Source organism: Aythya ferina (genome assembly GCF_964211825.1).
Source record: "Aythya ferina genome assembly, chromosome: 16".
Lineage (NCBI taxonomy): Eukaryota > Metazoa > Chordata > Aves > Anseriformes > Anatidae > Aythya > Aythya ferina.
The window spans coordinates 11,465,418-11,490,448 of record NC_140315.1 but is presented as its reverse complement, the minus strand read 5'-3'; the positions used below and the strand labels follow the sequence as shown (position 1 = coordinate 11,490,448).

At 43.1% G+C, this 25,031-nt stretch overlaps 1 protein-coding gene across 1 annotated transcript in view; it reads left to right on the top strand.

Moving 5' to 3' along the window:
- LOC311445462 (uncharacterized protein) overlaps window positions 1-25,031 on the top strand; it is a 342,727-nt gene that overhangs the window by 28,201 nt on the left and 289,495 nt on the right. Inside the window, exons 3-6 of the mRNA XM_084537630.1 lie at window positions 2,617-2,731; window positions 6,587-6,694; window positions 10,859-10,894; window positions 12,201-12,295. The gene's annotated coding sequence lies outside the window, so the exon portion shown is untranslated. The remainder of the gene's footprint in view (window positions 1-2,616; window positions 2,732-6,586; window positions 6,695-10,858; window positions 10,895-12,200; window positions 12,296-25,031) is intronic.

Below are 25,031 nucleotides of genomic sequence, written 5' to 3'. Positions count from 1 at the left end.
CTTATAACTATCAGTAAAATAAAATTGCCAGGAACAGACATAACCCGTGTGAAATGCTGGTGCTTGAATCTGAATGTAAAGCTCGCCTGGGCTGTCCTCTGCCCGTAGCTGTCAGCCTGCACCGGCGCCTGTCAGGGCGAGTGATGGATTAACACCCGGGTAATGATCCGGTCCCTCTCCAGCAGCGCTCCCCCAGTACCTCCAGGTATGCAGAGAAGGGGGACATGTGGCATCGTCTCACCCGATAACACGGGGCTTGGCAACTGGCGAACACGGTGTTTGTTAACCCATTTCAATGTGCTTAAATAGGTGGACCCTACGAAATGCAGGCCGGAGAGATGAGGGTCTGGTTTAATTTGTTTTAGTTTTTAATCTTAGGTTGCGCTTTGGCAGCAGCATGTGAAACTTCCAAGCTGAAAGGCTTTGCTCTCTGTTTTATTCCAGACAATGTTAGTGAGGGATCGGCTGGGTTCACTGGACTCCACAAGGTACCTTTGTTTATGGATGAAGCCATGCAGATGGGGATCAAAGGTTGTGCATAGCTGCTGTAGAGCACACCGGGGCTGAGAGAGGTCAGGCACTGGAGATTAATTTCTTGGCTGGTTAGAGCCAAGGTTTAATAGCAGGCTTGGAGAGGACAGTGATTGAGTTCACTGCTAGCAGAACCTATAGCTCAGGTCAAGTGAAAGGAAGGAGCTAAGGGGCTCAGTGCTGCCGGAGGAAGCCTAATGGCTTAACAATATGGGGCCTCCACAAGACGTATGAGAGCCGGTGCCGGTGGCGAGCCCCACGCCGCGGTGCTGGGGCTGGGGGCAGCGGGGGCACAGCCCTGGCTGCTGCATGGTGGGGCGAGGTGGGCACACAGAGGAAGCCTTGATAATTCTGGAAGCAGACAAGAAAGGATGGAAAACATCAGTGTTTTCTAAATAGGGAAAATGGTGTGTTTGAGCTGTAATGGAGGGGATGTACTTATTGTTTTTGAGTTGCACGCTTCAGCAAACCCATATAGGTATCAGATTTCCCAGGATCAGGGCTGGGTGACCTATTTTGGCTAAATCAAGAACTGATTTTGAAGCTGAAATTATATTCTATTCTGACTTTTCAAGCTACTGTGCCATTACACTTCAATTTCTAGGTTTTCAGATTTTTTTTTTCAGTTGTGCCCTTTATTTATGTAATCTATATAATTGCATCTGAATACTGTGTGATTTTTCCTCTCTCTGCCTTCACGAATGCTTTTGGTTTTATATATATATATATATATATATATATATATATATAAATATAAACAAAATTTATTTATTTATCCATTCATGCTATGTGTTACAAAAATTATGCCAGGAGAATTTGCTTTGAGCTCTCATATTTTATTCTGAATAAGGCTGAATATTGCCGTAAATAAGTCATGTAATGTAAAGGATTTGTCAAATGATTTTAGGTTGATCATCCTGGTGGAAGGAGCCTGGCTGTGTGTGGAAGAGACTTGGTGTCAGTGGTACGCCCAGTGCTAAGGACCCCAGCTCAAAATCTGCACGCAGTAAATTTGCCTTTCATTGGTGATTTGTTCTGGAGTTCCCAGGGGGACAAGAAAAGCAGGAGAGTGCAGCAGGCAGGACATGACCACAGTGCTCGTAGCACTACCAGGGTATGTCTTGGCTATGCAGAAAGCAGCAGCGTGCCCCATCTTTGGAAATTCCTCATTCTGTGGCTTGAAGTAAAGTGTTTATTGGATTTCCTATCAAAATGCTTTCCTAACTAGTCCTGCCTTAAATCTCTTCCTTGGAAGTTTCCTGGCTCACGTAAAGTTTTGCTCACCTTGGTGTGCTTTTCTCCAAGGAAAGCAACAGCACCAAATGTGAACGGAGTGGCATGGATTTGTGGTTAGGCACAGATGGGATTCCTCTCCCAGAGTGATCTTACGTTGTCTCCATTCATTAAACTCACTAGAAAAGCTGTTGACACGACTCTGCAGTGTCTCCTGTTAGAGTTATCGCACTCTTTTAGAAGTAAGCACTTGTTGGGTCACAGAGAATTACCTGATAATGTAGTGATTAGGATCCTGGCTAGAGGTTTGGACCTCTACTTCAGAGCAATTGAAGAGGGGTCTTTCACGTCTCATGCGGTTGTTGGGATGAATTCATGGTGACTTGCAGATCTCTGAAGACATTCTGCTGAAATGTTTCTGGTTTTGCCATCATGTAAACTGAGTAAAACATATAAATATTTTTATTTTCTTTTGTTTGAAGGCTGTTTTTCTTGTTCAGTTCAAATTACCAAGGTAGAAGAAGCAGCTTAGATACTTGTTTGGAAGCCATTTATGAAATGTTTTTAGGTTTTGCCTTCTACAGAAAGAAATTTTGGAGAGGATTTTTAATCTTATGAATCAAAGCTTGAATCAGTGTCTAAATTGGTCTGCAGCAGTGGAAGGGGCAGAGTATCCCAGGTTTTATGCTGCAGACTTTCTTCTTTTTGAGAGCACCCTGCGATAGCTGCTATCACAGGCAGGACAGCAACATAGACAGTGCCAGGTCCACTCGGTACAAGCTCTCATTTAGGTGGTTTTCAGTGGCATGTCATCTTTAATATACGTATTTTTTTTCTTTTCTCTTTTTCTAGAACATTTATGTTCCAGCTGACTTTCTCTAACAGAGCAACCGATGTGCTTTTTCACCAGAGCTAACTGAAGCACGAGCTCCTTGGGAATGAAGGAAAACTGTCTTAGAGACAAAAGGTATGCTGCTTCTCTGGTTTGCTGGCTATATGCCTGATCTGAAATCTGTGAAGAGTTAGTCTGCCTTGAGTTTTTCAATTTTTGGTCACCCTCTGTAGGCATTACCAAGTTGTTTGTGCTTTCTACTCTGATTTTTTTTTTCCTTTGGGGAAAAAATTACACAATGGTTCTGCACACTCCAGATGTTGACAGTTCCTGACCTGAGTCCCATGAAAAGAACACCCAGCCCATGCCCCTTAAACACTGTTTGAGAACTGTGGGGTAATACAGTGGCATTTTAGAAAAACATATCATGTCAGAATGAGAATTTAGTACAGCTGTAAGTTTACCAATAAAATTGCAGAGAACAGTGCTGCTCTGGAAAGTCAGAGCCCTACTTGTGCATGAGCCTGATGTTATTGAAACACTAGGATAAGCAACTTTCCATTTTTACTGTTAAACTGCCGCTTCTCAAACCAACATCAGCCCATTTTTATCATTTTTTTTTTTTAACCCCATCTCAGTCAAACTTCTATTTAATCTGATGTGTAGCACTGGCTGCCTCTACCAAGCAGGGTAGCATTGTACAGGATGGAATCAACACTTTAAAAACTTGCTTTCATTGCCCTGTGGATGGCTGTGTACATTCTCCCCTAGCCTGCACCACCCAGTTCCATAAGCAGGACCCCAAGTTTGGGATTTAGCCCCTCCATTGAAGTTTCTGGCCATGTGAGCTGATGCATTAGGGTGCTTTCCTGCAAATTCTCCTCTAATTGCTCCAAGTACTGTGGTGCAGAAATCCAGTTGGTAAACTCTGCAGCTCGTGGACAACTTTTCTTGCCAACCATGCATTACGAAGGGCTAATTGTAAAAGTGGTGCACCTGCTGGCTCCCTTGGTGGCTGGAGCCAACAGGAAAAAAATAGTAATTTATTAATGATCGAGTCACAAATAGTAATGAAAACAATAGGAGCATCTGAAGGAAGCGCTGCCGGGGGCAGAGGTGCAGGTGCTCTGTGCCCTGAGCAGGCTTGTCGGCATTTTTATAAAGCTACTTTACAGCCCTTATCAATTTCCTACTGCTTTCTGTGTACCCCCTGCCCCTTTGCAAATGTTTTGCCTGCACAACAGGCTCAGCATTTCTTGTTGTAAGTGATAAAATAGCTGTCACCCTGTGGAGGGAGAAAAGAGGCAAAAAGAAAAAAAAAAAAAAAAAAAGTTAGGTCCAGAAAAACAGCGCAGAGGAACGCATTTCACAGCAAACAAATGAGTGCTAATGAAGCCGCTGAGTCGGCACAGGGAGAGCGATGAAGGGATTGGAGCTGAGGAATGCGAAAAGATTGGGGGTAACAAATGCTGGAGGGCAGGAGAGGCTCCTGCCTTAAACTGAGGCACTGCTTTGTGCCAGCACTTGGATTTCGAAGGTGACTGGCATGTACACACCTCAGCCAACGCCCTCCGTGAGGGGTTTTGGAGCTAGAGCAGGTCTCTGAAAATCCCAGCCGTAATTTAAATAACTACATTGCTTTGGCAAGCCCAAGACTTTCTTTCTTAGCAGGCAGAGCAGAAGGTGCATGGGCATTGCCAGCTTTGACAACCTCCTTGTATCAGCTGAGTGTTTCAAGTAGTCATAAGACATCATCCTGCTATCTCTCAAAATACAGTGTCTCTTGAAATGTGGGAATAGTATAACTGATGTGCATAAATGGATGTAAAATCCTTGATAAAACAGTATTCACCACATTGGCACTGCACTGCGGTGCCTGTGAAACCTGGTGGCTGATTGCAGAAGGACCAAAAAGACCCTGAGGTCTGCTAATATTGCAGCTTTGATAAGCTTGCAATGCAGGAAAGCTGAACTAAGTGGAGAATTCTTGCACGTGAACATATACCGTGTCTTAGCTGGGATTTGGGAACTTTTTACACTGTTTGAACTTGCTTGTGTGTGCCTGAGCCCATGAACTGCTAAAAGTAGTCTGGAGGTCTAACAACCATTAGTTCTCCAAATGCTGCAGGTTTGGATCTCACAGCAGAAAGGAACCAAACTGAGGTCAGACTGAGTCCTTACGAAATCTGTGTGGGTCCCATCAGAGCACTAAATGCAGGGCACAGGGTTTAGTCAACTAACAGGACAGTCAGCACAGAGCACTCACAATACCCAGCCAGTGAGCGTGGTGCAGCAACACCTCCCAGCATTTACTGCCTGCTCCAGCTTCCAGAGAGCAAGTGGTGCCCTGCCCCTAACGTGGTTTCAGTAAAGAGAGGGGAAAATAAATAAATATGTAGCTCTGTAAGAGAAAAAATAAAATGCAACCCCTTCAACAGGCAAGATGCAATTCTCCCCATAGCTGAGTTGCTGAGCATACAGGGTGTTAAGTCGAAAAACCCAAAGTATCGTGGTGCTCTGCATTAAATGGGGAGCTGCTGTGCCTCCTTTTTTGTTGTTGCTACTGTTCCTGTGTATAGTACTTTCAAGTACTCAAAAAAAATTTCATTTTTTTCTTTTCTTTCTTTGCTTCTCTTATTCTCTCCTTCTCTCATTCTCTCTTTCCTTTCATGCACCCCCAAATCCCAAACCAGACAAATGCCAGCAAGTTCTGAGACTGACTTAAAGCACACAGTTATTTGCTGTAGGGACAAAGCTTCAGATGTTAAAGCTTTTATTTTATTTATATAATTTAATCCATAGGACCTAGGAAACTAGGAAATTTCTCCTGAAATTCTTCTCAATTAACTTGAATTCAGGAGGTGTGTATTTTAAGAACTGTGCCTCGTCCTGTGAAAGCAGTGCTAAGAGTGAGCATTTGGCAATTCTAATTATTGCCCAGTAATTTGAGGGGACCTGCATAAAGTGTGGACGTGCTAACACATCTGTGATGGCATGCAGCATGATACATGAGGAAAGGTGAAGGCAAGGCTCATATATCCCCATAACATCGAAAGCATATTCCCCTCCCTAATAACTTACACAGTCACCATTTGCTGTCTGCAAAATTAACCTCTTGTCTCCTCCAGCCTGCTTATTGGGTGCATAGATATAGGATTTAAAGCTTCTCTGTTGAAAAATGTCCCTGCAAAGCTGTCCATCAGAACTCCTGGTGCTTTCCGGAGAGTGTTATTAATAAAGTTCTCCATAGCAGAAATGGGACCCTTTTAGAGCTCAGATAAGGTTTTTTTTTTTTTTTTTTTTTTTTTTTTTCCCTGTTAACCAGCTGGGTTGTTTGGCTGTAGACAAATGCAGTGATGAATGACGGGTCAAGGATGGAGCAGGCTGATTTCTCTCCAAGCTTGACCTTGTCTCTGGTCCGACATCTGAAATGACAGGTGCATTAAAAAGTTATTTATTTAGGGGAGCTGCGGTGCTTTGTACCCTTTGCAAGGTAGCACCTGGTTTTGTAAGGGTGTTCGAATAAAGGCTGCTAGAGCCATCCCCTCTGTGTCTATTGCCTCATGTACTGCTTACCTTCTCCAAGCTGCTGCTCTGAGAGCAGGCAGAGAAGTGCTGTGCATTTGTCAGAGCACGGGAGATGCTCTGTGAACTGAAAGGAAAAAAGGAGCAGGGCCTGAGCACGCCAGCAGGCTGCTCCCGAGCGAATCGCCTGTGTTATCTGCAAATTGCCTGGCTGTGGAACAGCAGTAACCAGCTCTGGAAATGCACCTGAAGCTTTATGGGCTGTTGAAGGCCCAATGTTGTGGATAAAATGCAGCACTGAGGATTAAATGACTTCTGCTGTTCAGCTTCTTATGGCCTCAGTGCACTTGTGTGACTCTTTTTTGACACCTGGATTCTTTGTGGCTAGTTGCACCATGGCTCACTTCAGTCTTCACTGTTGCTGAAACTAAAGCAACACTTCTGCTTTTTTCCTTCTCACTGCAGGACACATGGGTGGAACTGTAGCCACGCTGCATCCCATGAGCAGTCACTTTTGGGGAGGACAATTATTGCTGAATGGCGAGAGACCTCAGCCTAAACCTGCAGAAAAATGTATGCATAACCCATAGTGCTTCTACTTTTGTCTGTCTGATGCTGCTGCAAGTATGTAAGCTGCTTATATTTTGAAGTCATGAACTTTATGTAGAAAAACAAACTGGTTTATACACACCTGGTGGTGCTTGGCCAAGTGGGGATGCAACATCCTCCTGATAAGAGCTATGGCATGGATTTAACTGTAGACCAAAGTTCATGGAAGAGACCATGTGCTCTGATTTCTCCATCCTTCTGGAGAACTGGTAGGACTTAGATTAAGTAGGGCTTAGGTTAGGGAACAGCATGGGAACATTAAGGAGCTGCTACTGGGCCACATCCTTAACCTGCTGACCTCAACACAATTACAGTAGTCAGCACCAGCTCTGAATATACCCATTCCTTTTTTTTGCCATATTTCCACCTCCTCCAAAATAAGCTCTGAAACAATTGCAGTAGAGATTGTAAAATGCATGCAATAGTATGTTTTGCATGGTGGAACTGTTGGAAGTGCTGGATGTTGGTACGGATCCCACAGACACTAACTTCAGTGTTGGGCTGCATCCAGATTTGAGCGACTTTGCAAGCCCTTTCTATGACTGTCCAATTAAAACCAATTTGTGCAGTAAATGTGTAGTGTCTTTAAGGTATTTTATATCTCTGTTTCATATCAGGATTCTAGTGGTGTGGTCTAGTACATGGATGAAGCTTGCCTCAAGGCAGCATCTGCAGGGTTTTTTTTTTTTTTCTGGTAGAAGAATGAATGATCTGTGGTGTAATGAATGATTTTGTATAATACCAAAGAAAAAGAGTATCAGCTGTGCACTTCATATACAGTATTGATTGCAAGTACACTTGTTAATTTGTGTAATACAGGAAATTCCAGCCAAGGTTAGGAAGGCTTTGCTCTGTAGTGTAGCTGTGACTCCTATTGCCTTCAAAGAGGTTTCGATTGGGTTGCAAAGAGCCAAAATTCATACTTGAATTATCCAGCTATGGAAGCGTGTTGTCACAGGCTCTTCTTCTGGTGTAATAATAAGGGAAATTGGAGATGTCCTGTTCCTGTTTTGCTTCTGCTTAAAGGTTTGATCTTTACTATTTGGGTAGTTTTGGGGGAACAAAGGATGCGCGAAGGACCCGGGCTATATTCTCCTTGTAGAACAACAAAGAGAGGAGCTGGGCCGGGGGATGGGAGGGAGAAGGTATGTTTTCCACCATGGCCTGTTTAAAACATTACGAGCTACCTCTCTTCCATCATGAGTCGTGGTTTAAAACTACTGCCCTGGGGCATAAAAATCAACTCCTAACAACTTCCAGTGGGACCACTATTCCATCAATGCTCCCATCAAATGTTGACTCCATGATTAATATTCACCCGCTTTCTTCGTTAATCATCAGTCTTCATTCATTTTTTCGTAACTTCCCGCTGACAGGGGCAGTGTTCGTAGAGCAGCTGGTAGGGGAAACAGAAAGAGCTGAACTGCTGTACACAAGCTGCGAAGGGAAAAAGCCACCTCAGTGCACTGTGTCAGCTCAAAATGATTCCTAAGGATGCATTTTTTTCCCTACAAATCCTACAACCGGTGGAGCTGGATTTTCAATACCCTTTGTGAGATGGAACCTCCAAACAATCCGTGGTTACTATTGTGTTGCTTTACCTTGAGTGTCATAGCACCCCGTAATTTAGAGCAGGAACTCCAGTGACAAAGAATGAACTGTCAGAATTTGGCTCATCACATAAAATCTGCACACGATGCTAAAATAGACAGTTTTGCAATTAACACTTGCATTGTAATTTGTGAATTGCAAGCCCACTCCAGGCTTTGCCACAGCCTTCTTGAATGACCTTGCATGTGAGACTAAATCTCTTCTTCATTGTCCAACCTGTGAGCTGAGAATAGTCGCTGCTTTTTCTCTTGTTCTGTCTCTCTGGGCAGTTGAAGTCACCCGTTCTGCATCAGAGGGACTCTGACTGTTGTGAAAGGTACTGTATAAGGATGAGCATTCGGTGAGTACTGGGGTAGATACACACTCTGAAATAGGTGATGCATGTTGATCTATTTTCTAGAAAGCGTTATGGCCCCTTCTGCGATCCATTTCAATGCTGGTGACTTCCTACAGAGGTCTGCAGGCTGCGTTCCCCAGGCTTAGAGTTTATCCCTTGAGATGCTTCATAATGTGCTTCAATTTGTTTGATAGAAATGCTGAATAAACTGCCTTACCATTGTGACCTTGGCAATATAAGCAATAATGAAGCATCAAAAAGAGAAATAGTTGAGAGTAAAATCTGGAGCTTGGTTTGCTCAGACACATCAGAAATTCTGTATGAATCAACACTGAGGACAATGAATTGGACAGCAGAGTCAAAATTCACAGGCCAGCCATGCTGGTGAGAGGAAGATCCGCGTGTTATACCTGGTTTTGCAGTAAGCAGCTGGTACATGTGTGATCACTCCTTTGGTATAGGCTGGCAGGATGCACAACTAACTAATGGCCATTTCACACTAGTTTGGTGGTAGCTGGTGGGACTCTGCTGGGAGTCTGTCTTCTGCTTCTCCAAGGCAGAGAGACCTTCTCACATCCCAGATGTTTTTTTTTTTTTTTTTTGTTTCCTTCAGGGATGTCTTTATCGCACTGGCAGTTTTCTACCTCTGCCATAGACCATGCATTTCTGACAGCAGTACTGTGCACAGGCTCAAGAGCTGTGCTGGAGGACTGAGCCCAGCTGGAGCTGGTTTCCCCATTCCTTCAGGCAAGCAGGGGTAGTTCTTGGTTTGAGTAATGCTCAACATGCTCACTGAAAAAAATCTGGCTGTGTAGCTGCAGTATGTGTTGACTGGCAATGAAAGTGAATGTCTATGAACTTCCAATTATGGCAGCATCTAATGCAACCTTTTTTTGGGGCGGGGAAAAAAAAAAAAAGAATGGCTATTGTATCCTTGGCTTTGCAGAACAATAGTGCCTTGCACACAGAGCTTGTATTTGTCTGCCTCTTTTCTGCTGTGGTGTTTTTTTTATTTATTTTTATTTTAGGATGCATCTTTATAATTAAAGATAAGAATTATGGAAAATAAGAACTTGCTCATTGTAAACTGCATCTTTTGCAATACAGATAAAGAAATAATAGAATGTGGTAGAGAGCTGGTGTCATCTGAGAAGGCATGCTAGATTCAGGAAGGGTCAAAACATAGACAGCAAGATGACAAACTTGCAGTGTAGGGCTGAAAAAGAGTCCACAGTAGCATTTGCTGCTTTGGTCAAAATGATACAAACTTTGCTGCAGAAAGAATTTAAGAATGCAGATCCAAAGTAATTTTGACTTTGACATTTTACAGTATTTTAAATTAGAAAACTGAAGTTGCAAGAAAATGTTTGCATTATTATGCTATATCTCCATTTTTTTTTTCTACTCTTCTAGAGAGAATTCTGCAAAACAGCAAAGGCCACCACTGCAAGTATCTAAAAGAATTCTCTGTCTTCCCAGTAGTTTCCCCTAAACTGAAATAACATTCTGTAGGCATTACTTAATTTTTCTCTCCCATTTTGTTCTTTCACAAATATCTTCCCAAAACTTCCTCTACATTTTGAAATCCCATTTGGCATTAAGAGAAATGGAGCAGTAAAATAAATAGATGAATAAATAAATAAAATTGAAATATTTAGATATCATTCTGGATGAGGGGAAAGAGGGCAGGAGCCAGGACAGTAGTCACTTCACTGCATTTGTTGAAGAGAGAGAGAAAAGGTATGAACCATATGCAGCGTTCACAAAAATTATTTAAAATTGATGTGAGAAATTTTATATTATTAACTGTGAGCATTGAAAATTCAGTTTGGATGTTTGGTTTTTGTGTGTGTGTGAAAATACAGGTTTTCCATCTTTTATATTTTTTTATTCCTGCTTTTTAACTAATTCTAGCTTAAATGTCATTATCAGAAGGTCTTCCTCTGAAAGCCTTTGCTTTCCTGACAGTTTAGTGTCTTAATATTTCCTGTTTTCAGATCAAAACCAGACAATTTATCTGATATCAGAGAGAGACTAGTCTTTTACTCTTTTTTATTTTATTTACTGATTCAGAAGACAGAGTGAAAGGATATAGTGTTGCTGTAATCTCATCCACAGCCTGATTACACACCAGCAAGGTATCTAATTCATAGACTCTTTTTTTTTTTTTCCTGAACTAGTGTGAAAAACTGCAGGAGCATGCTAGGAATGTGCAAGTAAGTATTTTCATTTTTTTACATGAACTCGGACCTGTATTTTGAAGGTGTTTTCAAAAATGTAGATTACTAAAGGGGTAATGCTCCTGTTCTGGTCGGCATCCCTCTCCCGTTTATGCAGGAGATAAGCAAGGTTCACCCCATTGTTTTAAGGGGAGAAAAATCACCAGGCAATTTGTACAATACAGCACCAGTATCCTCACTACTAACTGAATGTTGTTTTTTGCTCTTTAAGCATGGTTTTGGTTTAGAACAATCTTCTCTTCTCTGCACCCCAGTATTTGAAAGCTGCCCAGGACATTACCTTCCTAAATCCGTATCTGTCTTCAGCTGGGGAATTGGGCCCTGTTCTAGCATGTATAATGCCAATGAATCCTTCTTTCTTTCCTTTTTACTTTGTCATCTTTGCCTCAGTTTCCCTAAGCAGAAAACCATTAGGGCTCCATCTCTGCTGTGCAAAGTGACTGAAGCTTAAAGGAGAAAAGATTTGCATGTGTTGAGGCACCCTCACTTGAACAATGCTGTGCCTTTTGTCCCACAGGAACAATGTAGTGTCATTTTAAATGGCTTAATCTCTTTCATTTTTCAGTGATGTTTATTATGGCTTTGCATTCTGCAAACAATTGGAATAGCAGTACATCAATAACAACTTACTTGTATGAGAGGTCCTTATCCCTTTAGTTACTACAATAGTAGATCACATTTAATATTATTTGGGGGTAAGAAATAATAGTGGGAGCCTAGAGGAAAGTTTTCTTTGATTGTGTTCTCTATTACTCCAAAGACTGCATTGCAGGAACATTAATAGCCTGAGTAGGAAAGGTCTCCAAAGTACAGTTTACCAGCTCGCTCAATACCAGGCTACAGCAGCCACTGCTAAAATAAAACAAACCTCAGCCATTACTAGCCATGCAATGGGAAGCGCTGCCATTAGCTGAAGGGACCAGTTAAGCTCTGTTAGACACAAGTGGCTGGGCTTTAGAGAGTGCCAGTTGCTGGGCCCATTCCCTGATCCATTCTGGGAAAGGAACCATACTGAGCTGGAAGTGCAGCACTGGAGTAAATCTGCTGCCACACAACAAGTGAGTGGGCTAAACCATATTATTTAGGGCTTCTGACCTCTCAACTGTGCAGTGTGGGTATGTAGGCAATTTATTTTAGATCTGTTTTAATGAGAGATTTGGTGGAGAACAATAACCTTTTCAATGCATGTGCTTAAATACCAAGTGAAAAGAAATGCACACAGAACAGCAAGGTTAGGGCACTGAATGGGACCTCAGAGTCTCGTTGCACCCTGTCCTTGCAGTGCAGTCTCAGAGACCACCTTGCAAATGGCAGCTTCCACCTTGCTGTGCTGCTGGCCAGACTGCGCCTCGTGGCACCCTGGGCACTCCCAAGCAGGTAAGGCACACGTGAAAGGGACGCAGAGGAGGAAACGTGCTCAAGTCAACAAAGATGATAAGTAGTAATGATTTTTTTTAGCTGTTTATTTTTTGAATGCTGGGCTGTTCCTCACTAGACTGCTTAAGGACTGGGGAAAGAAATCACCCTGTATATACTTCCGTATCACCAGGAACTGTGAATACAGAAAACAACACATCACTGTGAATACAGAAAACAACACATCAATGCTCATCAGCAAGGGCAGGACCTTTATGTCAATGTTCATTTGCAGAACAAATGCACGGCGGTATCCTCCCTGGGGTTGTGAATATCCCCATTGTGCTAGTCCAGGAAGGGCTGCTGCCTGAGGTGGCTGGGAAACCTGGATTAGCATAAAGAGAGCCAACCCATTCCTTCCTCCTCACCAATCACACTTTTTCAGAAGACCCAAACACTGTATAACCCCCTCCCTCAGTATCAGCCTTACTGCCTCTCTTTTCAGTGATCGTTTTCCTCCAGGTGAGACAGCAAGAAGAGAGGTCTTGTCACTGCTGCCGATGTGCATCATGGCTGTGCACTTTGTAGAAGAACTGAAGATAGGCAGAAGCCAAAGGGCAGTGATCCCACACAAGCTCCCTCTGCTCCTGCAGGGCCTGAGGGGACCCCACAGCACGTCAGTGGTGTGCTTGTCCCCAGGTGAATGCTGCACAGCTTGAAGCAACAACAAGCAACTTGAAGGTGTCGTGGCAAACTGGTGGTTCTCATCCCTCTCTGTGTGAACAGATCGTAAAACACCAATTTTATTTTCCTGCTAAGCTGCTCTACCCCAGGTTGCTGTGGGACTGTGAAGCTCTTGCATTTATCAGCATTAAATAAGAAGCAATAAGCTCCTGGCGGTGCCGTGAAGAGCCTTCCTTTCCTGGGTAGTAAATCTGCAGTAACTCTTACAGTTTTATTGAGGGTTATCAAGTGTTTATTTAAAAGGCATTTCCGTGCATTCAACATTCTTCTAATTGGGCAGTGAGTGGTAATGTTCTCTCCGGACACACTATTATTGCTGTGGTAAAATTCTCTGTGTTTAGTCAATAGACTCTCAACGTTGTTAACTTGCAGGGTGGAGAAAGGAAGTAGGGCCATATTGGCATGTGGTTTCTTTTGCATGGAGTTGGGACCATGTCACTTAAGGAATCAGCTTCCCCAGAGTGCTTGGATCATGTCCTGGGCTGTCTTGAAAAACAATGTGAGATGTAAAAACCTGTGTAGAGATGCATCTTCTCCTTTGAAGAACCCTTATGTTGCATCTGCATGATGTGCAAGCAGCCACACTGGTGTGCAGCACAGCTGAGGTTCAGCCCGGGTCTCTTGTCCTCAAATAACAAGTGCTGCAGAGGAGCCCTTGCTGAAGCTGGCTCCTGCCGCTTGCTGGCCCCTTGAAATGTGAGCGTGGTCACCTGCTGTGGTGGACAGGGAGGTTAAAGAAGGTCTTTATGGTCTGAGCTCAACACAGAAACTGTGAATTAACAGGGTGGTTTGGAGTTGATGTCCCTTTGTAGGGAAATCTGGAAAACTGGAAAGGGAACTGGGAGGGGGTAACCTTGTAGCTTGGCCTGCTTTATTTGGGGAAAAGGAGTTCATTCAGCGTTTGTACTGGTTGTTGGGATGAAGAAGTCAGAAGTGAGGTGGCCAAAAACGAGATGGAAAAGAAGTCACCCAAACTTGCCATGTAATGGCACATTACGTTGGACACAATAAAAGCAGGCTCACATTTGGGTGAGGTGTGGCCCATGCGTGGCTGAGCCCCCACCAATGTCTTCTGGGCTCTCATGTCGCTACTGCCGTTGAAACCCCCCCTTGTGCAGGATGTGCTCCTGCTCTGCCTCGGAGGGAGGCGGGAGGAGGAGGGAGGATCAGCTGTGCTGATGCAGCGTGTACCTGGACAGCTGGCACTTCTCGCCGTGCCTTCATTTTAAAGCTATCCATCATGCTCAGGGGACCACATCCAGGCCCTGAATTGCAGAACTGGCACCTTGGGATGTGTTCAGCTGTGAAAACTGACTTGGCAGGACAGCTTTGCCATATGAAAAAAATGCTTTGGCTTTCTTATTCTTAAAAGGTGGGGTAAACAGGAGAGGCTGAGTCGAGTTGCAGGCTTGTTTGGAGGATACGCGCTTCCCCTGTGCCCTCGTTGATGGCCACTGGATGGAGAGAGGTATCTGGTGTCATGCTGAACTTCAGTCTCCCAGTGATCTGTGTGCATCCATGGCAGAATGGATCAGTGAAAAAGAAATGAGAGCTCTGAGGTCAGAGCTGCACATTTTGGGGCTGAGGCTTTGCTGCAGTGGGGTACTATGGTGCTCTTGGATGAGAAGTTTGGGTTGGGCTGATACTGGACACAATGGTCCTCCTAACTCCTAAGTTGTCAGCATGTAATGTATTGTCATTCAGGTGAGAAAATCTTCTTGAGGTGCCCACTGACCTCAACCTGATGATCTGGAAGTGAAGTCAGACCAAGGAATAGCTGATGAATTTTCTTTGGTTTTATTCCCAGTACTGCAGGTCGCACTGGTTTAGCAATTTGCTGGAGGAGTGGATTGCACAGAGGGGATGTGAGGCTTAATTAATGTGCATAGTGCTTGGAGATCTTTGAAGAAAGGCAGAAAAGATGCAGAAAGTTACCTTTCCTCCTCCTCAGAGGCTGTATTTCAGTAATGGATGAAGTGACCCCTAAAATATAATACTAATACTGCAGAGCACTTGGGAGTTGTTCTGAATCAAAGGTGCTATGCAAATGCATCCTCACTTGTCTTTACCAGTCCCTGTGAGCCAGCCAGTCCACCATTAGTGGCGATTCTCATTTAATCAGAATTCAGCCTTCAAATTTTCTGCAAGTCCATAGATAAATAAAGCAGCAGCCGTGGTTGATCATTTATTTATAAATCTATTTATAATCTATGTTTTGCATATTAATCAAACCCCCCTCCATGTGGCAATTCCTGATTAAGAGCCATTTTTTTGTCTCATCTCTTTTGCCCCTGGATAATATGTGAAGAATTAGATTAGAAATAGTTTTTATAAATAAATTATGATAAACTCCTGCTTTATTTATATACTCAGACAAAGGTGCTGGTCTTCCTAACACTGGGTTTCTCCCTCCTCCTCGTCATGCCTCCATCTGCCTGTGACATGGTAAGCTACATCTGGTGTGGCACTCGGGGGGGATCTTTGAGCAGGAAACTCTTGGTTTCAGGTGGAAAAATGCCACATCCCACCTCAGGTGAGACAGCCCAAGGCCTGACCAAGGCTGGCAATGTAGCATGAGTTGAGGAGTTCACAGTACTGCTTGTGCACACAGAAACTATAGATGAAAAGTTGATAAATTGAAGAAACATCTTGCAAGGTTTGGCGCTGCACAGTGTGAGCTACCTGGTGGGAGAAGAGCTAGAGACAAGGTGGAACCAGTGGGTCTGGAAAAGCAGGAGCTTTCCCAACCTGCACCTGCGGAAAAGGGATAAATACATATTTTTTTGTTAAGGTTGGTTGGATAAAGATGCAGAAAGCAGGCTCCTGCTAGGTCTGTTAAAGTGTATCTATGTGAGAAATTGGGAACTCAAGTACCCTACTGCGGAACATAATTAAACACTGATAGTATTAAACATATTGCATATTCGAATTGGCCTTGGTGGGACCACAATAGTTTTATTTTAATCTAGGGGTTTTGGTTATTGTGCACGTTACCTGTTGTGTAAGCATTTTAGATCGTTAGGGAATACAAACGCATTGCAACCAGTTGGCATGAATTGAGAGAAATTACCAGATAGTGTTGGTGCCTGGAGCCATGTGTATTTGTGGTTCACGTTAAGCTTCTAGCCTAAAGGGCTGAACGGAAAAGGTTTAAAATAAAACATAAATACATTCTGAGTACAGGAAGAAAAAGAAACAAAGGGGAAAAAAATCCCTGAATATCTTAGGTCGTCATGAAGGAGGTCAGGAACTGGGGTATGACGAGGGCCAGGAGACCTGGCTTCACTTCCCACTCCTGCCACGTGCTCTCTGTGACTTTGAGCAAGACAATGCTCTTTGTCTTGGGCAAGTGGGAATAGCAACAGCTTCTTCTGTTGTGACAATGTAAGATGTTCCAGCAATACCCACAGTTACTTACGAGAATTTTGGATACAAAGGGGTGATTCTGAAGGTCTTTTCCATGCACCTAGATCTTTTCTATCAGCAGTGAAATGCAGTGGCCTCTGGGGTGGGACGTGGCATGCCCAGGGACTGGAGCTGTCATGTCAGAGGTTAAGTGTTGGACTTCGTGGGGAGTTCCTGTTACTGCAGCTTGCCTGAAGACACCAACTGAAGGATTGCTGTGTACTGGTAGAAACTGAACTGCAAATACAGCTTTTGTGTTGCATGTTTTATTTCTGTTTTGATGCTCTGCTTTGTACAGGCACCTGTCAGAAGCGGAGGCAATATTGTATTTGCTAGTCAGAGTTGAACAGATCACCAATACAGAGGAACAAACACTTACTAAGAGTCATTTCTCAATCAACCGAGAGTTTGTATGAACAAAATGTTGTGCTAGAGTAATTTTGTGCAGCAAATTTAGGCTAAGAAACTTTGGGAATTATTTATCCAGCCTTATTTCAGCTGACTGCTGAACTTTAATTTAAACAAGGCCTAGATGCAGGAGAGCAGTGAGATATTGTACTTTGGGCTTTCCACTCATTAGCACTGTTTCTCCAGCCCCTGGCTTGCAGCCGTGCACTGCCCTACATGGAGCACTGCGGTGCGGGGCCTCGAACACCTGATGTTGTGTAGGGCACAGCGGACAGGCCCAGGAACACATGCCCTGCTGTGTTTTATCTTGCTTAATGAATACTCTTCCTTCAATAACTTTATTGCCCTCTGTGTGTTCCAGGATCCTTAATTACTTTCTGCTTGGCAGACAGGATCTGCTTTTTTATTTTATTTTTTGGTAAGTATTACCAGATTCCCCAAGCATCACTATCCGCTGGGAGAATGTCATAATAATTGAACCGCAAATAAGCTATATGAAAATGAAGACAAAAGGGACAAATTTAAAGACAACTCTTCTTTCACCTTCAAAAAGAAAAAGAAACATAGAACTGGAGGCTCCACTGTATTTTTGTTACCTTTAGAATGACGTGAGACATCTCCATGTGTGCCAGCTGTGCACACAAAGCCTGTGGCACAGACAAAAGGCCAAACCTGGAGGCTAAATCCAGACCTGGTGCAAGATTAAACTGTTCAGTTGTAATTATGGCCTTTGGCAATAAGATCTCTGTTGAATTATCCCCACTTTGTGAGGATGTTAGACTCTCCCCTGCTCTGCCTGTGCTGTTATGAATGATTTGGTGAACTCAGTTCTCTTCTTGTGTGTTTGAATTCCTTTCATATTTGCAGCCAAATATTAAGTTGATGGTTGTGATTCCAACACTGTCAAATTGTGCTTTTTCTCCCACTTTTCATCCATTTGTAGACCTCGTCTCTCATGATCTCTGAATATTTACATGCATGTGCTGATGTTGATTTTTTCCACTTCTTTCATTCACTATCCAAAAATGTCTTTCTTCATCTCATTTCTGAAACTCAGAATGTTTAAAATAAAAATGCAATTTTTACTGGTTATTCAGAAATTGGGTTTAGATGAGGATCAGTGTTTAAAGGTTTTACTCTAAGACTTTCTGTCTACAAATTTAGAGCTGGGAGAACAAGCTTTATTTCAAAAATAGCTTTATTTCATGATTTTTATCACGCTGAGATATGTCTTTCTTTGTCTTGGCATTTCAGATCAACTACGCTGCCGACAATTTTTCCCCTCCACAGGCACAGTATAGGATTTACTTTGTGCAGTGGTTTGAGATTCTTATTTTTTGGAAGTCAGAATAATTACGTTTTTCGCAACTGAAGACCCATTCACTAAATAGAGCTGGAACAGAGCGAACTGAAGTGAGGTTTGGTGTAGCAGGGTAGGATGGATTCCTTGACCTTAGTTTAGTGGTATTCCAGTGCCCTTCCCTTTCCTGTTTAGTCACTTCCTTTATACTAGAACCAAATCTGGGTCAATGTATGTGGAACTGGAATGGGCAATGCTGGCAGCGATGTATTGCCTGCTGCTATGAAATAAAAGGGCTGAAATCCCTCACAGAGGGGAAAAACAGTGTTCCTCAGTTGTTCCTTCTTGGGCCCTCCTGGTGCTGTGCTTCAGATGGAGACAAAAGCCGTTCTGATGTGTGCGTTGTGCTCGTCAGTGGGCCTGGTGTGGTGGCTCAGAAATAGTGCACGGGAGTAAATTAAAAAATCCTGCCTAGGTGCTTCCTCAGGGGTTTTAAAGAGAGTAAAAAGCCTCGTAGCTGTCTCGGAGGTGCTCAGCTGAAGACACTGCAAAACAGGCAAGAACATCCAAAGTGGTAAGAAACAGAAGGAAAGAGAACAAGATGTGTCCTCGTGTGAGCATGCAGCTATTTCACACAGGAACATGCAAGTCTTCCACTGAATTGGGATGCTGTTGTAGGGGCGCTTCCCTCTGAAATGGTCCTGATTCATGCTTCATCTGCTGATGGGCACTGGGAGACATCTGGGGGCAGGGGCAGGGAGGGAGGACAATTCCTGTTTGTCCAGGGCACCTCTGTCCTTCATGGTAAAACAGAAAAGGCCCATCCTGTGCTGTCTTCTGCAGTTGTCAGGTGCTGGTTTCAAGCAGCTCTCCAGAGCTCCAGCAACCAGCAGGTTACTGGGTCAAAGGCCTGGCCTGGAGGAAGCGAGCCAAAGATTTGGTTGTTCGTGCAGGACTTGTCCCAGGAATAGGTGGTTAAAGCATTGATGGAAAGGCAGGTCTGTGTGCCTGCTGGCAGCAAGTGTCTACCGGAATAAGCTCCCTCGTTGGGAGGCAGCAGAAGAAAGTGTTTTCCTTTTACATCAGCCTCGTAGCTAGGCCCAGTGCTGGGTTAAACTGTGATCCTGGTTCTAAGGAAACATAAGATGGGCAAGTGGTGACTGAAAGTTCAACTGGTAGTGGTCTCCGCAGTGTCTGTCACCTTGTTTTTGTGCAGATAGGAGATAATGGAGCCTCCTCGTTTACAGAATCACAAAATCACAGAACTTGTATAGGCCAGTGCTTATGCACATCACACAGGACTGAGTAGTGAAGGAGAAACTCCTCAGAATGCTACTTTTTGGGTGTAAAGGGGTAACTGGAAGCTTGGTGCCTGGTAATGTAGTCATAGGAAATAGATGAGGTAACCCCCAAGGAGTGAATATCATGGATCTTTGCAGAACTGTCTGCTTTTCTGGTGTATCGTAAGTGACACGGGCACAGCTCTCAGAGCTGCCGTCTGATTCACACCCTGTGGATGCAGATGGAGGTGCTTGCAGAAGCTGCCCCATGGATGCAGGCAGAGGGAGGATAAAGAAGGCTGCTACAGGTGTGATGTTTTCTTTAATCCATGACCAGAGATTGTCACACTAGCAGTGAAAAAGAAAAGCAAGCCAACAAGCCGCCTGCTGTTTACTGCCAACAGCTCTTGATTACTTCAGCTAATTTCGGGGCCTGGAAACATTGTTGACAACGTGATTTCGGAAACATAGGAAGTGTTATTTGGTCGTGCAATCTGCGCCGTATCTGTGTCAGGAGTTTCACTGCTGTCACTTGCAGCAACTTTCACTGCTCTATCAACATCTCCCAGAACTAATTACCTTAAACTGATGAAAGTAGATTTTTAAAAGTAAAATGCTTTCTGTTATTTGCGTTTCAGGTTGCTTATGAAGTTGTTTTAGCATGCTCTGTTGAGCCATACGCTTACCTACATCAGAGAGTGGAACAGAGCTGTGGCGAGACATTTTAGAGGCTGGCATTAACTGAGGGAAGGATTAAGTAGGTAGCAAAATGTGTTGCCCACATTGCCTCTGCCTTGCTCTGTTTCACACAGCTCTCTGCTGTCTTTGCATCTCCCTTCCATTTGCTCCCCACGGCCAGCTGAGAGCCATATCCCTCTGCTGCTTGCTGCTTCTGCCTGCTGCACCCCTTGCTGGCCCCCATTTCCTATAGATACATGTATAATGTGTCTATGTATATAAAAAATATATTCTTTTCCCTGCTTGGAAATACTGTCTGCATCAGTGCTTGTCTTTCACATCCAAGTAGAATACTACTACAAAGCATCTCTGTTCTTAAAGTGAATTTAATAAAATAAAATCTGGCCTTGCTTTAGCACCTCTTAGTGCTGACTTCCCATGACTCTTACAAGTGCTGTACTTTGTATGCCCTGCTACAGGATCAGGAACATGCAGGATCTCTGTGTTAGTACGGGTTGAACAAAACCCTTGAATTTTAGAGCATTCAACATGATGCACTGCAGGTTTTCGTTGTTGTTGTTTTTTTGGGGGGGACACAAATGCTAGTATTTAATTTAAGGAAAAAAAAAAAAACACCAACAATGTGTAGGCATTTTGGTAAGATGATAACTGGTAAGTACCTATACCAATTTGCATGATTACTTGGCATATGCTTCTTCCTGGGGCAATGCTTAGGTTGAACTGACAGTGTTGCTTAATAAAACAAATTTTGTAGCACCTGAAGCTTCCTTGCTGTAGAATTCGTACATTAGGATTTTCCATATCTCACCTTCTGAAGCAAAGTTATGGGATATAAAGTGAAGGAGTGAGTCTGCCCAATAGATTAGAAGCTAGCATTCCAATGGGGTGTTAAGCCTGAACCCTACTAGTAGCTGTTTTTGCCCGAAGATCAAGTTTGTTTCAGTGAGTTATTTCTTGTTAAGATGAATCACAAAGCTCAGTGTTTTTCACTTTCATTTGTATTTGAATATTAAGGAAAAGCATTCTTTCTTCTTCCTCACCTAGTCAAATTTTTTTTTTATTATTAACAACATTAAAACTATTTTGATTTAATGCTGAGATATTTCAAATGACTAAAGACAGTTTTATGAAAGAGGAAACTAAAACTTAGACTCTGTGTGTTCATTGCTTTTGCGGTTGCTCAGAGATAATGGTATTTAAAGTAAAAACTTGATTTCACTCATATAAGACCTTTTTCTGAATAGTCACTGCTGAGCTGCTGGTGTTTACTGCTCAATAAGAACTGCTTGCTCAACAGAGGGGCCACGTCACCTCTGTCTGGCTGGCATCAGGCAACAATTTTCTTCTGTCCGGGGCTTGCCTCCTTTCCCTGGTGTCTTCAGCCCAAATTTTTACCCTCTCCTTCCCTTTCTTAAATCAGCCTCTTGCACTCCGACACTTGATACACATACATTCAGTCAGTGTTTAAAAGCCGCCCTTGCTCTCCAAACAAATATTACATGTGGAGAACAGATCTCTGTGTTATCGCTGGCTGGCTTTTGTCTTTTTTTTTTTTTTTTTTTTTTTTTTTTTTTTTTTTTTTTTAATGGATCTCTTAGAAAATAAGTGGGACTTTTAGTGTCCATTAACTCTCACTTAACTAATGCTAAATTGCACTTGAGCACCTATGGACACACTTGTGCGAGCCATCCTAATACCAGGTGAATTCATTAGGAGTGGGACTATTACTTCCAATGTAAAATGAATTCATAATGATGAGAAATCTAAAATAAAGGTTTACAAAAAAAAATACTTGGTACCGCATTAAGACTCCATCAATGCAATGGGATAACACTTGGGCTTTTGCATATACAAATGATATCCCCATGAAGAAGCATGGCACCAGGGACCTCTGAGCAGGAGAGTGTTCATAACATAAAACATGGAAATTCATCCCCTACCTATGACCTGTGGTGCATGTGCGGGGGAAGAAATTAACACAACGCTTCCCTGATTACGGGCTTTTATATTATAAATCACATCAAAAGTTTCCTTTGAATTTCAGGATTTCCCTTTTTCCATTAAGAGAAAAAGGTTTGTTGTTGTTTCTCCATTTTTCCTCTATTGCCATTGCGAAGAATCAAGATCTGAGTGGAAGGGGGTTAGAGGCGACCCAGTGGCTCTGGGAATTCCTGTCCCATGGTGTCACCAGAGCCATGGCCTCTGGGGGTCCTCACCCAGCGTGGGTGTTATCAGCTCTGCATCACCACAGCTTTGCTCTTGGTGCTTCTTGTCACGTGCGCTCAGCTTGCCAGCTCTGCTCTTCAAGGGCTATGGCCCTTGCTGCAGCTGAACCTTTTGCTGTCCTTTGCAGATGTCACGAGTCCCCATTAAAATGTTGGGAAAAAAAACAACAGTGCAGCAAAACACAACAAATAGTGTTAAAAATGTGTTGCAGATGTGGTAACTCCTCCTGCTTGCAGTAGGCAGATGACTGCTTTATTCTTGTTTTGATCCTGCTACTGAGTCTGAAACCAGGATTTTACATGTAAATACAGTGAGAGACCTTGCCCAGCAGGGCTTGAAAACTGTTAGAAAATGGTGAAACACATGTCCCAAGAGATGAAGAAACTTGTTCAGTGGCACGTGGCACCGCTGAGCTCTTCTCATCCCCTAAATACCCCAATGTATGGAGGCAAAACCTTCCTGCGGTTCTGTGCTGCAGAGATCTTATGCTATCAGACCTTCTGATGACCCTGAACGGCTTCTGTTCTTTGAGGGCTCTTTTTTGTCTTTTTTTTTTTTGCCTTTTTTTTTTTTTTTTTTTTTTTTTCTGTTGTTGCTCATATTTTCCCCTCACATTAATTATACAGATGTACTGGGGGCCATGTGCTTTGCCACATCACAAAGAAAACCACAGGACTTCAGATCAGAGGAGCTGCCAGATGTACTTGCCTGGCAGAACACCATGCAAGGGTCACAGCTCAGGCTGCCAGACCGAGCAGGCTGCCTCAGCAAAGCAGGATGGGGACATCACCTGTTTCCAGAAAAGGGGCCACAGAAGAAAGAAGGTTGGAGCAAGCACATAGCAAGATCTGGGGACTGATTTATTGTGGTGCTTGTATTTTTTTTGCCCTTTGGTTACTGCACTAGCTACCAGGATTCCTTAAGGTCAGAGCTGCCTGTTTGTACTTAGGCTGAACATTATCTTGTTTCTTGACAAGGTGCCCTTTGCAATTTCAAGTCCAGAATTGAGACTTTCAGGACTGTACCTGCTTTGGAAAATGTGCTGTTTGTGTATGCTTCACATTGTTCTTATGTATGCCATTTTGTTACAGCAGTAAAAGATATTAAGGACAAGGGGTTTGAAATGATTGTTTTCTTCAAGTAGCAACTCAGGACCAAGTTGTGCTTTGTCTCCTTTGGTGCTCTCATAGCTGTTTCTCTCCAAGCAGTCTGCCAGGGATGCATTGTAGAAATGGCAGACAGAAATAGTTGGTTTCACTTCCAGGACTCTGCTTATTCATCTTTTCTGCCTTTGGAAAGGTGACTTAAGATTTATTTATTTTTTGCTGGATGAAGCTGGTCCCAGCAAACTCTTGGCAAGAAGGATACCACGTGAATTGGTATTTCTTCCACTACATTTCTAACCTATGTTGTTCTGTGTATGTGGAGGGGCAGGGAGAGGGAAGAAAGCCACTATGCTGTTTCCATTTCTCTCTCAAGAAAAATGGAAAGCCAGTCATTATGTATATCCAGCTTGCTCCCATTCTTTATTTATTCCCTTTCATGATATTGGGGTTTGTGATCAGCAGACACATGATTTTGTGTAGGAGCAAAAAGTTCCTTTTCTGCCTCTGGTCTGTGGATCTGGATTTCTACTCTGGTGGAAAGCAGAAATCATCACTGAAGCAAGTCTTGGGGTAAAATTTTCAGAAGCATGTGGCTCTGGAACTTAAGCCCTGTGTTTTTCTCAAAGGTGAGCTATCTGTTTATGATGCCTTAACCCAGTAGTTGCAAAGCTTGTTGAGACTCTGGAGCTATCCATGCAAAATATATCAGTGGTGTATGGAGGTACTGGCCCCTGGGACCAGCAGAGGTGCATGTGTACAGTGTTGTTCCCAGTCATTGTTTCTGTACCCTCGTGCTGGCCTTGCTTCTGGTTCAGGACCAAGCTTGCCCAGGCTTAGCAGGACACTGCTGTATTCAAATGCTCCTGATGGATGCCAAGTCTGTAGGAAGCCTTTGGTACAGTGCTAAAAGCTCCATTGCACTTTAGGCATCCTCAGAAATTGTACCCTTCCTCCTCTTAAACATGGTGACTTTGTCTTTAATTATGCTTGTCTAAGGTTTCTATTAAACAGATTATAATTTCAAATGCCCCACTTTAAAAGTACCTGGGAGTTGCCGATGGTAAATGGATTTGCAAATCCATCTGATGCACGTAAATACAGTATATCAATTTCAATTATTTGATAAATTCAGTGCATCCAAACTAAGTTAAAATCAATGTGATATTTCAGTAGTCAAAAAAGTGAGGAGCAAAATACATTTTTATTTTAAAATGGTTTACAAGGCTTCCACATTTTTCAGAGAGGTGAAATATTGGCAATTGGGGATTAGGTTTGTTTCTTGCTGTTCTTGGAAAATTCAACTGGTGTCTTTTGCTACAGGACACAGGATAAATAAAGATCAATCCCCTATCATCCCTCGCAGTCAAGTAATCTGTGATCTACAGAATTTTCTTCCCTGTAAAGAAAAAGGAAGGCAAGAGAGAATCTTCTGCCAGACACAGATAGTGAAAATGATTTCCTTTTCTTGCTGGAAATGGTGCCTGTGGGAATTCTATGGCTCGCATTTAATGGTGCTGCCGATCTTAGTGTAATTTCACTTGAGCCTTTGTATGAATCAATGATGAGGGCTTTTCTCTTTCATTCCAAAG